This window comes from Microtus oregoni, unplaced genomic scaffold, assembly GCF_018167655.1.
Source record: "Microtus oregoni isolate MIOR12 unplaced genomic scaffold, Mior012 000084F_ref0000050, whole genome shotgun sequence".
Classification (NCBI taxonomy): Eukaryota; Metazoa; Chordata; class Mammalia; order Rodentia; family Cricetidae; genus Microtus; species Microtus oregoni.
This window is the reverse complement of record NW_024544550.1, coordinates 4721828-4737753: the sequence shown is the minus strand read 5'-3', so window position 1 is coordinate 4737753 and position 15926 is coordinate 4721828. Positions and strand designations below refer to the sequence as shown.

Sequence of the window (15926 nt, the reverse complement as noted above, 5' to 3'; positions counted from 1 at the left end):
AGAACAACAGTGGTGCCGCCATTTGACTCGGTGACCTCTCCTTCCTGATACCTGAGGCTCTTGCCTCTGGGTTTCACCGGCACAAGGTCTGAACCAACCGCCTGCACTCACTTCCACCTGTTTACCACGGCCATTTACCACCACCTCATCCTGATCCGTGAGTTAACCTAAGTTGGCTTCCTTCCCCCAGGGGCGCTCAGAGACTGTCTGGCTGGCTTTCTTTGGCGTCCTGGACTAGGTCGCCAACCTCCCTCCCCCTTCCTCCCCCTCCCCCCGGCTTTTTGCCCTTGGCTGAAACCTGCCTCAGTCCGCGCCCGGGAGTTCGGTGCTCCCGGCTTCTTTCTCCTTTTTCTAGCCTTTCCTATCCTCTTTCCGGCCTGCTCTGGCGCGGTGCCTTTGGGGCCGTAAAAGCTTAATTGTCTCCTCCCAGCCAGGGCTTTTCTCCCCCCCGTCCCGTAGCTGGGCTCGGGCCAATTAAGTTCTAGCACACCCCAAGAACGCTGGGATGCCTGCGCTCTTGGCCTGCTGTGTTCACGGTACTCTGGTACCTTTTGCGGGCAGACTTCGGTTTCAGTCATGGGCTCGAAACCTTCAAAACCAATCCCCCCATCTTCCCCTCTCGGCCAGCTTCTGAAAGCTCTCAAACCTCACACCCTGATTCCCTCCATAAAACTATCAATGCCATCCCTCCAGGGACCCTCTGCTCCCGCCACCATGGATCCCACGGACAAACCTCAACCCCCACCCCCCTGCCTCCACACACCCCCACCGCGCCTCGAGGGGCCACTCGCTCTCGCTCTGCCCAGTTGAGCGACAGCGACGCCTCACCCATTCCTCTTTCTTCCAAGGTTTACTCGCCTACACCTTTCCCCCATGTCGCCTCTAAACATTTCATTCCTAGGTCTCCAGGAGTCCTGCATAAATATTCTTCTGGGTCACCTACTGCTCCCTCTCCGAAACAGCCTCACCCCACTTCTCCCGCAACAGGTCGCGCGCGTCTTTGGATTCTTCCCCGTCCCCTCTCCGCCACAGGTCTCACAGGTGGCTTAAAGCGTCTCCTCCCTGTCCTATGCCTCCCCCTCGATCTTCCAAAGCCCCTCTAGGCTCCCGCTGTCACTAACCACCACTTTCCCGTTGTTACACCTAAGGATATCAGGCTCCTAAAAGCTACAGCAGCCTCCTGTCAGATCTGCCAAAAGTCACACTCTCCCGTTGTTATATCAGGCGCCTAAAAGCTACAGCAGCCTCCTGTCAGATCTGCCAAAAGTCAGATCCCAGGACCAAATATTCACTTAACCGTTTATCTCCACAGCTCAAGATAATCCTTCATATACGGTAACTCAGACGGGAGCTTGTCCTCTAAAGTTCCAAAGGACGCCGGATTCAGTTCCCTCTACTACAGTCTAAGGAAAACAGGGGTCCCCATCCGTTGCTGTGTTAACACACCCTCCCTTCTTTAAATTCATAAATAACCATCTAGCTGTCGTTACAGGTACCATCATCAAATACGGGCTCAAGTGGTAAGCAGATTCTCCTCAACAAAGCTCTTTAACATAACAGGCCAGCCGCTGACTGCAGCAGTGGCCCCTGAAATGTTAAGGAATGTATGGTTAAAATCTATTTCTTTTAAGACACTTTCTTTAAGCTCCAGGATGCCAGCCCAACCCACTTAAAACAAATCAAACACAAGCGGAATAACGGAATAAGTATCATTTAATTTTTTATCATTCTTAACCCCGGACATCCTAAGACTCCCTCACCCGGATCTCCTCTTACCCCCTCACCCCCAGCTCCCCCCCCCCCCCCCCAAATTCCCTTAGATCCCCCACTTTTTTTTAAATTTTTCCTTTTACTAATGCAACTTTTGCCTTCCAGCATCTTAATGATGACCCAGCTACTCAGGAAAAGCCAGACAGATTTCTTCAATCAGCCACCCCCAGACGACAGCCAGGACTTCAAATGCCAGTGGTACAATCAGCCATCCCAGACACCAGTGACAGCAGACACCAGTGGGACATTGCCAAAATAATTGGACATTTTCTGGACCCCTCAACTCCCAAAGCCAGCAGGAAGCAGCCATGAGAGACCGGACTATGCCCCCATTCCCTACCCTTTAAGGTCCCCCCAATTTTTTTTTAAATCAAACCAAAAGGGTGAAATATTGTTCTTTTGCGGAACTACAGTTCCCAGCGTTCTCCTGGATTCGGACATATTCCCAGAAGCCTTTGTATTCCTCGTTAAAAAGCGGGGGCCGCCACGAGCCCCCCCCCTCTTTCTCTTTTTCTTCCCCGCCTTTCCTACCGTGTCTGCACGCCCCCTACCTGTTTGTTACCCCTCCCCCATTAAAGTGCACCCACGTGGGACTGCCGCGTGTCTGTGTCTTCTTCTTCGCGTAACATCCCTACCGTCTAATCCGCAGAATTAAGAACAACAGTCGCCACGGGCCCCCCTCTCTCTCCTCTCTTCTTCCCCCCCTCTCCTCTCGTCTCTGCACACCTGTACCTTACCTGTCGTTACCCCTCCCCCATTAAAGTGCACCCACGTGGGACCACCGCGTGTCTGTGTCTCCTTTCCTTGCGTGACATCTCCACTCTTTAACCCCACAGACAAGAAAGGCAGCAACAAGAACAACAGTCATCATGATGATTATAAAGGAAAAGGTGTCTGATCATTGGGGCCCACTTCAGACCATGAAAGTCACCCTATCTCGGCCAATTTGAAGGATCCTAGAAACCTCAAGTGGAAATAGTAAATGGAGCCATCCATAAGGCTCCATGATCATCTGGGAGAGAAGTGTGACAACCAATGTATACCCACATGAATGTGACACCTGGAAATGGTTTCCTCATATCTACCAAAGTGCTGGCCCATGCATTTAGGGAACCAGAATGAGACTCTATCACTTAAACTTGGTTAAAGTAAAAAGCTAAGGTTTCCTGCAGGGACTCCCAATGGCGAGGGAATTGGGTTTGGAGTTAGAAAGTCATAGTCCCTCCTGACTTTGCTGCAGCTTATTGGTTGCATTGTATGATTTCACTACCTTCTCTTCAGTTTTCTTGTCTTTAGAATGGTTAGAAACTTATTCTGGTTAAAATGAAACCAAATTTAATGTTTCTATTATGTCCATAAACATATCAAATGCATGCTTCATACTGAATAAATTCTCAGCACCTCAGGTTCAAGACTTAATAATGGATAATGATTAGGTTTAAGGCTATGCATTTTCTTCAACACAGTCATAAATGTTGATATAAATGATCAAAGTCTGGAAGCATGTAAGAGATTCATAAAAGATGGTTCCCATATCCATCCTGACGATGCGGAGCCGAGGTAAAGAAAAGAAAGGAAGAGATGGATAGTGTACTGATCTCAGACAAAAATCCCAGATGACTCAGAGAGGGACAGGTTCCACTTGATGAAGATCAAGAATACTTTTCCCTTCAGTATTGGAAGTGTTGAAGGACAGAAAAGCTAGCAATAGGTGACTTCACAGTTGTTTTAGGAATCCTTATTGAAAAGGTTTTTTTTTTTTTGCGTCCTGATAAACATCTCTGCTGAAGCAATAATCCAAGTCAGACCAAATCAAACTGAATTAGAAAAAGCCCAGGTTTAATGGATACTAGTGCTCCTGTGTGACCTTCCAGGCTCTCAGAGAGGAGATGGGGAAGGAAGACCAGGTAACTATGTGTTTGTTCTCTGAGTTGCTGTTTAAATACCCTGTGGGAGTGGTCTTGAGCATCTCTGAGGATGGGCCACCATTTGGCGGGCTTTCTTGGGGGTTGAGTCTGGACTGAGGCAATTCCCAGGGGAGGGGCGCTTGGAATGCAACTTCCACCCAAACATTCCAGACTCCTTAGATACATGGAGGCCAGAGGCTTGGGTGAAGCCTGGACCCAAACTTTCCAGACTCTTTGGGTATAAGGATGCCAGGGGCTGGGGGTGACACCTCCAATCGGACATCCCAGACTCTTTGGATATATGGATTTCAGCAGCTAGGGTTTCATGTCCAACCCAAATACTTATACCTGACTTTTTCTTTCTGTTTCTGGGAATAGCTGTAACTCTGGCAGCCATCTACCTTGAGATCTACCATATCTTTTCTTTTAGAAGTTTCACTGGTCTCTGTCCTATTCCCTTAGTACAGAAAGCAGTCAACCCAACCCCAGCAGTAATCCCAAGGTTCGTTTTTTAAAGATTTATTTTATTTTTCAAGTATTTGTAAAATATGTCTGGGAGTGAGTATGTACACACACGAATATGAGTACAGGTGTGTGTGGATTGGAAGAGGGCATCAGATCACCTGGAGCTGGAACTACGGGTGGTTGGGAGCCACTTGCCAAGACTTCAGCAGCATAGTTTCTTCAATATCTAGATCCTCACATTCTTATTCATAGCACAACTTTCCCTTTTTCCATAGTTTTTATAGACGAAAGCTTTTCCTATGGGAAAGACAGGTCTCTCACCATGATTGATAGACATGGTAGAGAGTTCATGAAAGCCATGTCTGTGCTTCCATTCCTCCTCTTTGGAGGTAGTCTTACTGTCTTAGTTAGGGGCTTGTTTTTTTTTTTTTTCTGTGAAGAACCACCATGAACAAGGTAACTCTTATAATTGAAACCATTTAGTTGAGGGGGCTTGCTTACAGTTTCAGAGGTTCAGTACATTATTATCATGGTGGGGAGCATGGTGGCATGCAGGCAGATGTGGTGCTGGAGCTGAGAGGGCTACACCTTGCAGGCAATGGAAAGTCAACTTATAGTCACATTGAGAGAAGTTTGAGCAAAAGAAAACTCAAAGCACACCCCCATAGTGGCAAACTTTCTCCAACAAGGCCACACCTCCTAATAGTGTCACTCCCTTTGGAGACCATTTTCTTTCAAACATCACATTCTACTCCCTGGCCCCCAAAGTGTTATAACCATATCATATTTGCAAAATGCATTCAGTCTAACTTCAAAAGTCTCCATAGTCTATATCAGTCTCTTCTGAGATACATGACAATCTCTTAACTATAATCACCTATAAAAATAAAGCAGATCACATACTTCCAACATACAGTGTCACAAGATACTTTTTACAATCCCAAAACATAGAGAAGTTAGCATAGCAAGAAAATACTAGACCACAGCGAGAGAGAAAAACAAAAAAACAAAAAAAAACACCAGCTGGGCAAATCCAAGTCTGCATTTCCATGGCTGGTGTCAAAGTGTTCTCCATATCTCCGACTCCTTTCAGCTTTATTCACTGCAACACTCTTGGGCTGGTTTCACTCCATGTTAGTAGCACCTTAACTACTACTACTAATAGCAGATATTCCACAATTCTAGCATCTCTGATATCTTGGGTTCTCTAAGGCAATCTAGGCTTCAATTTCGTAGCTATATGCAATGGCCTCTCTACTAAGTCTCCATTCAAGGACAGAAATGACACATGACTAACCTCATGGACTTTATTCTGTAACTCTTTTCTTCTCTCCTTGACTCTAAAGCCAGAATGATGTGGCCCAAGTTGCCAAGTTCTGCTGCTTACTCGGGCTCAATCATTACCCTCTCATTGTTTCTTCACCTGCTTTCTGCCCTTCACTGCCTAAGTTTTGATGTCCTGAAACTTGCTCTGTAGACCAGGCTGGTCTCAAACTCAGAGATCCTCCAGACTCTGCTTTCCCAATGCTGGGATTAAAGGTGTGCACTGCAACACCCAGTTCTAAGCTTTTCTTCAACTCCTTTTCATAGTTAGAAATTTAGCTGAGTGGGATCTTGCCCTGAGGTCACCACTCCCTTTATTCCATTTCTTAACCTGTTTATCTCCTTGAAAAGAGGATTTATCTCCATTTCACTTTCTGAGACCCCCTTTTTCCTCAAATAGTCTTCCTTACTTAGCTTGCTCCTTTTTGTTATATATCTTCCTTAGAGTTACCATGATTATACACATGACAGAGTCTCTGCTAAATGTTTTGAGATTTCTTCCTGCAAAAGGTATTAATCTAGAACTTCACGTTAGCTTCAGGCAGATGCTTTGGACAAGGGCAAAATGGAGTCACTTCCTTCACCAAAATATCACAAGAATGATTTCTAGGCAATGTACTAAAATTCTTCTTCTCTGAAACCTTTTGATTCAGCCCCGGACAGTGCATCAAATCACCCTCAGTACTACTGTCTTCCATGCTCTGTCTAGTACGGCCCATTAAGCTTTGTTTAAAGCATCCCACTGTTTTCCAAAGTCCAAATTCCTCTAAAGAGAGTGCCAATCCATTTGGGGGTCATTGTCTTTCAAACTGCCACACTTAGTTTTTCGGTTTTTATTCTCAATGAAAACCATGTTTTCCTCTCGTAGGTTTGATTGCCACTAGAGTTTATGATACAACTGACCCTTAGACAGTGGCCTCACTGCTCATTTGGAAACTGTTCTTTACTCTTACAATTGCATGTTCCACTTTCCTGGTTCCTCCCCTCCCCCAGGTATTGACCTACTTCTTTCCTATTCTTTTTATTCTAATTAAAAGGAAAGCGTGTACTCAGTCTCCCACTATCCTAAATTATACAGCAAGTTTCCCACATTTGGGGAAACTGAATACATCTGCACATCAGAAGTGTAGTTGATAAGCCTTGCCATGAGAAAACAACCTTTGTGCCATGATCTTGTCATTCTTTCTTCATAATTTGGTTTCTAGGCACCATTTACTCCATCTGAGGTAGAGTTATCAGGGTGCTTCTACCAGCCTACCAAACAAGGAACTCCAGTCTAGAAATCTGTATTTGTAAGGATGCTTCTGTTTACACTTGATATATTAAAATATTAAACTTTCATTCAAACACGGTTCTTAGTTGATGTGATATAGTAAGATGATACTCTAAGAGCATTGAGATAATAAATCTTAATATCTTTCTCTGGGATCCCAAATATAGACATTGCATGGATCTGGAGCCTTCTGTGACTGATTTTCAGATAATGGTACAAGTGGAAGGGTGGCAATCATTCCAGTAAGAGGTGTGTGTTGGAATCATTATGCTTCAAAATGAAATATTTGTATGACATTTTTTTTTCCATTTTCAATAAAATGAAGAACTTTAAGGTATAACTTCTATAACCTTCAAAAGATACAGTCTGAGCATGTGAGCATGGCGGTGTTTGTCTATGCAACAGAATAAAGCTTATAAATTAGAATCTGTCAGTCAGAGTTTTCTGTGGAAAGGTTATTGTACCTGAGAAACGTGTCTTACCTTATTAATTCTAGTTTAGATTGTAACTGCAGAAGCAAGGTGTGTGATGGGAGAGGAGATTAGACTCTGATTTGCTTTGAGGTTAAATTCTCTTTTATTTGTGACTCAGATATAGGATTCCCTGGGTTTCCAAGGTCTCAGTGACATAGGCCTTATGGGGAAGAAATTGCCTAGGTTATTATGACTATAGTGAGAATCTAGCAGATGTAGTAGCCTGCGAAGGGCAGGTCAAAACAAAAGCATTACCAATTAGTTCATTTGCATTTGTATGCGATGCACCTTTAAAGGATGGGAAATTCATGAGACACAGGAGTGAAATGTTCTTTGGGATGTGGAAGGCTGAGGTGAGAGTTGGAGTTGTGATTGTATGTTCAGATACACATGCTTAGAACTGTATGAGGCAAGGTAATCAATCAGGCAGGAGGTCAAAGTCGTGCACTAGATAAACATAATGACTACAACACACACTTCTCCCTGAAATAAGGGTTCCAGGAAAATGAAATAGGGCTTCCTTTTACCCATACACTTTGTAGAACATCATTTTCCTGCATCATATGAACAGGTTGGAATTGCTAGGCTACATCATATGCGATTTTGGATGGATAGTCAATACTTAATGTATTCAAGGTAACAGAAGCAGCCTTACAAACATGATGGATTTATTGAAGCGGTAGACGGCTATACCAATTTTCTAGCCTCATTCAGCAGTTATCTGGTTCAGTTAACAGTGGTAACAAAGAGAAAAGTGAGAATTGCAATACAGTTTTTAATATTGCATTGTATTTAGTATTCCAAAGAATGGAATGAAACTCACTTCTATTTTGCAGTTATTATGGAAAAGATAAGGCTGAGATTTTCTCTGACACATTGAAGACTGGCTCTGAAACCAGTGAAGATAGGTACGAGTAATGCCATGAGTGTGACCAAGTTTTGACGGGAACTTCAACAGGGAAGGATATGGGTCTTATACTGTACCTGATCCGGCAGAAGGCAGAAATGGAGATGCTCTAAAGACACTTGTGTCTCTCAGTCTCACTATGAGACTATTGAAACAGTTGCCACCAAAAAAAATGGAATTCTAGCTGATGGGATAAAGGGATGGCAGGAAATTGTTCCTTCATACCCAACCTACTTTAAGTTTAATCTGAGAGGACAAACTTTCTGTGGCAGAGACTCTCATGTTTTTAGTTATTTCTCATAACACTTCCTCTAAGGACTTGTTTTTCCGCCAAATTGTGCATCCAAATATTCTTCATTCTCCTCAAGCCTCAGTGTCTGCTACTTTTCCACATGGAAATCCAAGAGGTGACCTTTTCTTTATTTAGTATCCCAAAGAGGAGTGCCAGACTCAAGCACTGATAAGGAAGAAAACAGATGTTAATATTTGCAGTGTGTCTCCTACTGAATCCCAAAACATTCTTTCTTCTCAGCTATACACTGATATTATCAGACCTTGACCAGAGAAAGCAAGAAAATTATGGTCCTGGAAGAGCATAGAAGCCTTGATGTGGCTCTCGGTTGATAACAAAGTGATAGACCCTTAGACTAATCTTTAGCTATATAGGTATGCATGTTCCTTCTGCAATACTTTGGAAGCATACAGGCTCCATATATTCTGTGGATTCTGACAGACCAAGCATTTCCTCTTCTGGAATAAGCCTTGATGATTATCTCTTTACAGTTGACTCTGTAGAATACTTTGTTTGCTTGAATTATAGCCATTACTACATTGTACTTCTGCTTTCTATTTTCTAGGGTCTTGCTCATTCCAAGCCCACATCTCATTCGTTTTAATATATCAGAAACTACCACAAAGGCCGAGACTGTAATTTTGATTAGAATTTTTAAAAGTGTAAATGAGCGAATGTTCGAATTTTGCTTGTATGCCTAGCATATCTAATAAAATAATGAATAGTTACTAAGCTGAGGAGCTATAAGAACCAATTTTATTATTTGCTTGTTTCTAACTCAAAATATAGTACCCATTAATCATAATAATAGATTCTATGTATGATTTTCACCAAAAATATATGAAAATCATATATATATGGATTGCCTATGAAATTGTGTGAAAAATATACCTGAAGGCAGCAAACATTGTGTTTAACATAGTGTAGGCATCTAAAATCACCAGCAGAACTATTTTCCAGATATTACTAAAAATATCCAGACTGACAGAGACAACAGATAGTCTCACAGATGAAGATACTAACCTAATATTTGTGACACATACAGAGTCGAACAACTACGGGCTATAAACCTGTCTTTCCCAAGATATTCAATTAGAAAAAGTAGAAGATTTAGAAGCCAAAGATGTGGGTTTTAGTCTTAACTTGAGTCAGTTACTGTCTTTATTATGGCTTTGAACAAATATATTTTATTAATAATCCAAATGTCTTTCAATTGAATGTTCTATAATTCTAGAACCCTGTGAGAAGTTACTATTTCCCTTATTAATTAAATTATACAATAGAGGGATTTCCTACCTCAGTATTTTGAGTCATCAAATAGTAGATATGATTTCTGATTTTGATTGCCAATTTCATTGCATTAAGAAACTTTTGGCACATTAATGACTCTCACTTTGGGCTGTGTCTTTAAGGGTGTTTCCAGAGAGGATTAACTGAGATGACAAGACCTGTTTTGAATGTGAATGGCACAATCTTAAGAGCTGGGGTAACAGACTGAATAAAATGATTGACCAAAAAGAGAATGTCAGCTGAGCATCAGCATTCTTTTCTTCCTGCCTTCTTAACCATTCCCAGGTGGGCAAGTAGTTGCTCCCACCAATATGCCTTCCTTTTTAACAAGTTAAGTATCCTCAACCTATGAGCCAGCATAAATCCTTAGTCCTTTAAGTTTATTTTTTTATGTGTTTGTTAATATCCTTGAGAAAAGTAATTAATAAAATTAATAACTAATAGAACAGTTAAAATACAGTTTTACCTTTATAGGAGTATCCTATCTAGTACGTGAAAAATGGCGGAATTAAAATATTATTGTTCTTCAAAGAGAAAGTCTCATTATATAGTCCTCAACCTTCCAGGTTTTCAAATAATAGGCGTTTGCCACTGTGTTTGATGAGGACATTACCATTTTTCAACTCTTAATGTACTAGTAACTCTAGACAGTGGTCATCATGGCTGCTGCCATAGCAGGGAGAAACCCAAATACTCTTTTCCATACACAAAAGGCACATTTAGGAAGATTTTGTTTGACCAAAACCTTTAGAATTTCAATTTGATCAAGCCACTAGTTCAGTGACCAATTTTTCAGAATCTCTAAATGACAAAGAAACTTGTTAAATATGCTATAAGGAAGCAAACATTGAAATACAAATTGATAGCATCAAAACCAGTAAAATACTTAAGAATAAATTTGAACAAGGAAGTTCAAGGAGTATACAATGAAAACAATAAAACATTGTTGAAAGAAAGAAAACTAAACTTAAATAAATGAAAATGCATTAACATGTTTATATTCTGGAAGACTTAATGTTTTTAAAATTACAATGCTCCCAAACCTAGTTTCAAATATGTGGATATTCCTATCAATATTCTCAGTACAATTTTTCTTGAAGTTGATAAACTGATTCCAAAATTCATACGGAAGCAGAAGGTTTTCTATATAGCCAACATTAGACTAAAAGAGTTATGGTAATAAGAGAATGAGATATTGATGCAATGGGAAACAGATAATGCAGTGGAAAAGAATTGAGAACCTGGAAATAAATTCTTACTTTAAGTATCATATTTATTTTTGAAATGAATACTTATAATAGTGGATAAGGGAGAATCTTTACCACACATGGTACTGAGAGAATTAGATATCAGCATGCAAAGAGTGAGTAACAAACCTTTATCACACACAATATATACAAATTAATGAAAGTTAATCAAATACTAAACATAACTAAAATTATAAAATTTTTATGGAAAATATAGGTGAAATATTTTTAAGTCTTGTTTTACGCAACAGTTTCTTGACAATACTCTAAAGGCAAAAGCAGCAATCAATAAAGAGTTCAATGGACGTATTCAAAATGAAAAGCTTTTCCAGATCAAAAGAAGTCATACAGAAAAGAAAAAGATATTCTTCAGAATGTGAGAAACTATTTAAAATAATGTAAGGGTCTGATTCATTATTGCAACGCAGTAATAAAGAGACAAATATAATTTGGGAATGGGCAGATACTACTCAAAAGAAGATAGATAAATAACCAACATAATGGCATGAAGATATTAGCACCATCATTAGATACCAAGAAAATGAAAATGAGGACTTGGAAGGCTGAGTCAGGAAGACAGTGTGAGTTTAAGGTTAACTTAGACTGTAGAGTTTGTTCCAGGCCAATCTATCTCTTAAAAAGATAAAACATTAAAATAAAAGTTTAATTGAAATGCGCATTTGCATTATCTTCTTCTGAGTTCTCTGTCTGGAATTTCACCTAAGTTATTCTCAATAGATGATGTTATTATAGGATTAATAATTTTTTGGAGGAGTTGTACCGGTCTTTTATTCTGCTTAAATTGCTTCACTGGGATTTATATACCTGTTGTTATTTCTTAGCTTGGATTATATCTTGTCTGCTATATTCTTTCAGTAGAAGTATCTTCAGTGTTAATAGGAGATTTGGATGTGATTATGTTGAGTGTATTGTTCAGGAGCTCAAGGTAGTTGGTGTAAAATGTATATTATTCCTTGAGTGGGATATTATTGAGAGGTCACTGACACTCGATATCACCACAACACAGATGTCATACTAGCCAACTAACAGCAGTGTCCCCTTTCACTTAAGAATCATTTGATGGGAAATTACCAAGGCTTGTATGGAGTATATTCAGAGTTTAGTTAAAACAATCAAGACAGGGAGAGAAGTATAAAGAGGAAGCATACCAAGAAAAGTAAAAACAAAACAAACAGAAAACAAGGTTGGTAAAGTAGCAGAAAATCAGAATAGTTTTAGTATCCAAAGATTTTAAAGATAGAGCTATGGAAGGGTATAACTTATAGATTTAAAAAAAGGGGGGGAAGGGTGAGAGGAAGAAAAATGGCATAGTATATATTACATGCTACTGAAGAATGCTTTATAATAAACTGGGAGAGAAGCAAACATAATTGAGCAATATATGCAAAAGAAAAACCATCATGAGTTATATGCAAGATTGGAAATTAAATAAAACAAAGGAAGAAAAGAGAGAGTGCTTATAGAGTAAATTGCTGGTTCAGCTTTGCTGAATTGAACGGGGAAGTTCCTAGATCCCTCTGACTCTAGCAGAATTCATGCTGTGCGATGTGAGGAAGGGACAAATGTGAGCCTTGGTCTCTGTGAGCAACCTCAGTTCCTGGGGCAAGGTGTGGAGGAAGGGGGGAGGCTGTGAGTCCTTTCTTGATAGCTCCTTTGGATTGCTACACCCCACCATGGCCTCTCCTGACCCTACAGATCATCCCTGAATGTGAGGAGCCGCACCTCTTGGCAGGTTCTCCTGCTCTCTCGCAGACAGCGAGCTTCATTAGGCAGGCTGGCCAGCTATCACAGAGACAGTTCCCACAGGGACTCTGGTTCTCAGCTTTCTTGCCCTCGTCTCCATTTCTTGTATCACTAAAAGAGAAATTTAGTATCTCCCTAGATCTGGTAAAACTCTGAGGGCAAAATTCTGCTGTAATACTTGTATACTACATATGATTTTTGACATCACTTCATTTTTTGGCTTCTTTGGATTCTTTCCTAACATATTAGTTGAATGATGACTTTTAAAATACCAGTTTTTATATTTCACTTAGTTTCTAACAATGCTTCTTTGTAATTCCTGATCTTTTTCTATTGCTTGATTTTTATGAGTTCTCTGTGATATTGAGAAAACAAAATTGTAAAATTGGAAGTGTGCTGCTTGGACAAGTAACTGGAAACCTACCTAGTGGTTTAGGCTTAGAAAGGGAGATTCAAACTTTAAAAAAAAAGAGATGATCATTCCAGGTTTTAGAAATTTAAAAGTAAAGTCCTGAATCTTGCTTTTAAGATGATGACTCGCCCCCCAAAATATGACTTACATGAGCTTATCTGTTAGTTAATAACAGAAGCTGATAAATACCAATGCTTGTTTTCCTGTCTTCCTTAATAGACAGATATATTAATAGATTACTTGAATGCTAAATGATCTGCTATACCCCCATAAAAACTAATCAGACAGGAATGAAGAGGAATGGCCTTGGTTCCCAGCCACAGTCATAATGAAATTTGGGGATAAGGCTGTATGGACATTATGACTTCATATATACCAGATATAACTGGCATTTTCAAAGTGGGTGGGTAAGAAGACAATTGCATTTTGATATAGATCTGTCTTGCCTCCTATTTATGCTGCTACTGTCTGCTTTGGGGTTCTTTGAATCTCTTTGTAAAAGCCAGTGAAAAAAAGAAATCAACCAGCCTTTTAAGACAGATAGAGTGATTCACCTTCTTGAGTTTGAGGTCAGGCTGTGTTGTTTAGAAGTAATCATAGTTTATGCTAGAAAAAGCCTTTGATTGGTTGTCTAATGAGGAAGGGTAACGCTATTCATTTTATATGGTTTATAGGATGATTGCATAACACATACTGTAAAGAGCCTTATAACACACACAGTGGAAGTTAAGTAGTAGCAATGTTTTCAGATATTTTATTATTGTTGTTGCTATCATTATTATGATCAATTCTATTCTTTAATCCATCTCTGCCTCATATTCTATTAGATTCTCATACAAGTTTTAGCTTAACTTCTATCATGTTACAGCTTTATTAAAATTTCCTAGTTATTTCAAATGGTGTCCCGGAATCAGTTGTGAACTGTGGCAAGGCAAATGTAAATGATTTAAATATTGAAGTTAATAGATAATTTTAAAATATATGTTGAGACCTAGATTATTCCCTTCAAGGCTTTGATTTCATTTGCAGTCACATTTCGTTTCTTAAATAAGTGGGAGGGAAGGAAGAGGAAGACACTCGGTGAGGTATGGGTCAGGTGTCACCCACAAGTCATAGGGACTCTCTTCAGACTGTGCTGCCTAGTAGGCCATTTTCTTTCACCTGTGGCACCTGAGAAAGGATGGTCTACAGAAGAAACTTGAACTCTTAAAAATGAAGATTTTTCACAATCACCATTACAGTTCTTCATAGTGAAGATTTTTCACAACCAGGTTCATTTTTCACCTTTCTTTCTGTTCCTGTTTTGACTTTTTTTTGTCCAGAAAGAAGGCACAAGCTTTCCCTGCTCTGGTTGTCTGCCCCAGCTACCTTCATCTCCTATGAAGTTCTAGCTAATTAGTCAAGGGCAGAGTCAGATATTACATCATCTAGAAAGTTGTCATGTCTCCAGAATGTTCTAATTTCCTATTTAGATGAATAAATGAGATCTCACAATCAATTTTGCTGACTTACCACCTCCTTTACTATTTATGAAGTTAATGTTACTATCCTTCCCTCTGGGGTTTCTTCTTTATTATCTGGAAACCTCGTTGTCAATGTCACTTGGTAAGGCCAAGGCAAGTGGAAGTGGGGTAGCAGGCAAACGTGCTATCATTACAGAGACTCATGAACATTTGCGCTTAAATATTTGCATTATTTGGTCCTGAGGTGTTCGCTAAATTGGCATGATGTGAGAAGAATAATACTGGAAATCAGAAAATGTGTGTTTATTGGTTTAGATGTAAGGATATCAATTATTCCGTAATAACCAGCTTTTGGGCAAATCACATTCACAGGCCTCAGTTTGCCTCTCTGCAAACTGGTTGATCACTGACCTCCCTGCATCCTTAGGATGTTGTGAAGTTTAGATTAGACAGTTGTCTGGGAATTCAAATGCTGGCAAGGACTTCTTTGAATCCCTGTTACTCAGGAGACACAGGTCACACTTTTTTCTTAAGGCTTTGTGTATGTGTGTGTGACTCAGGTCTCTACTTTCATTGCTTCCGGCCATTCTCTTATTCAGTTCTTGCTAACATCTCAACTCAAGCCCTTTTGTCCTTTACAAGCCTGCCAACTCTCACCCCAGAAGGCTTCTCTTTTATCCTCTCACAGGCTCATCTTCATCCAATTAGATGTGTGGGCTGGATCTCTTTGAAAAGTCTTCCTTGACCTTACCTCCAGACAAGGCAGGCACTGTACCTTTGTGACAATGACAGAACCCAGTGATCTCCTTGCCATAACACCCATTAGGTGAAAATACAATCATCTGTGTTTTTGTTTGTTTCCCCCCAGGAGATCCAGGTCTCCATCAGGGTATATGTTTTTCTTATTCTTGGGAAAGAAACAGAATGATGGTTGAAAATAAGTATTTTCAAACAACTGAAAGTCAATGGCGGTGGAGAACATTGGATAATGTGCCTGTGAAGGTCCCTGCAGCCTTTGTAGTCAATGGGATTCTTTTTCAATGTTAGTCTAACACCGGAATGACCTATCCTTTATAGTGATGTTTTATGTATATTTTAATAACTGAAGGGAGATGAGAAGTTATGGTCTGAAGTGTGGCAAAATTATTAGGATGTTTAAGCTACCCATATCTGCCTGTTAGCTCAGAAAACCATCCTCGGCCATCCTACAGGGGCTATACTGCCCAAACCGCCTCTCTCTTCCTATCCCATTCAGCTTACATCCAGATCCCCACACCCCCTGTCTCCCTCCTCCCTCCCTCCTTTGGGGCATAGCGCCTCCCTGCCCAGCCTGCTAGGAC

General features: G+C 40.3%; 1 non-coding gene across 1 annotated transcript; it reads right to left on the bottom strand.

The window, feature by feature from the left end:
- Positions 1–6499: 6499 nt before the first annotated feature.
- On the bottom strand, positions 6500–6662 carry LOC121441931. The gene has a single exon (XR_005973518.1). It is a non-coding gene; the product is annotated as a U1 spliceosomal RNA (small nuclear RNA).
- Positions 6663–15926: the final 9264 nt, after the last annotated feature.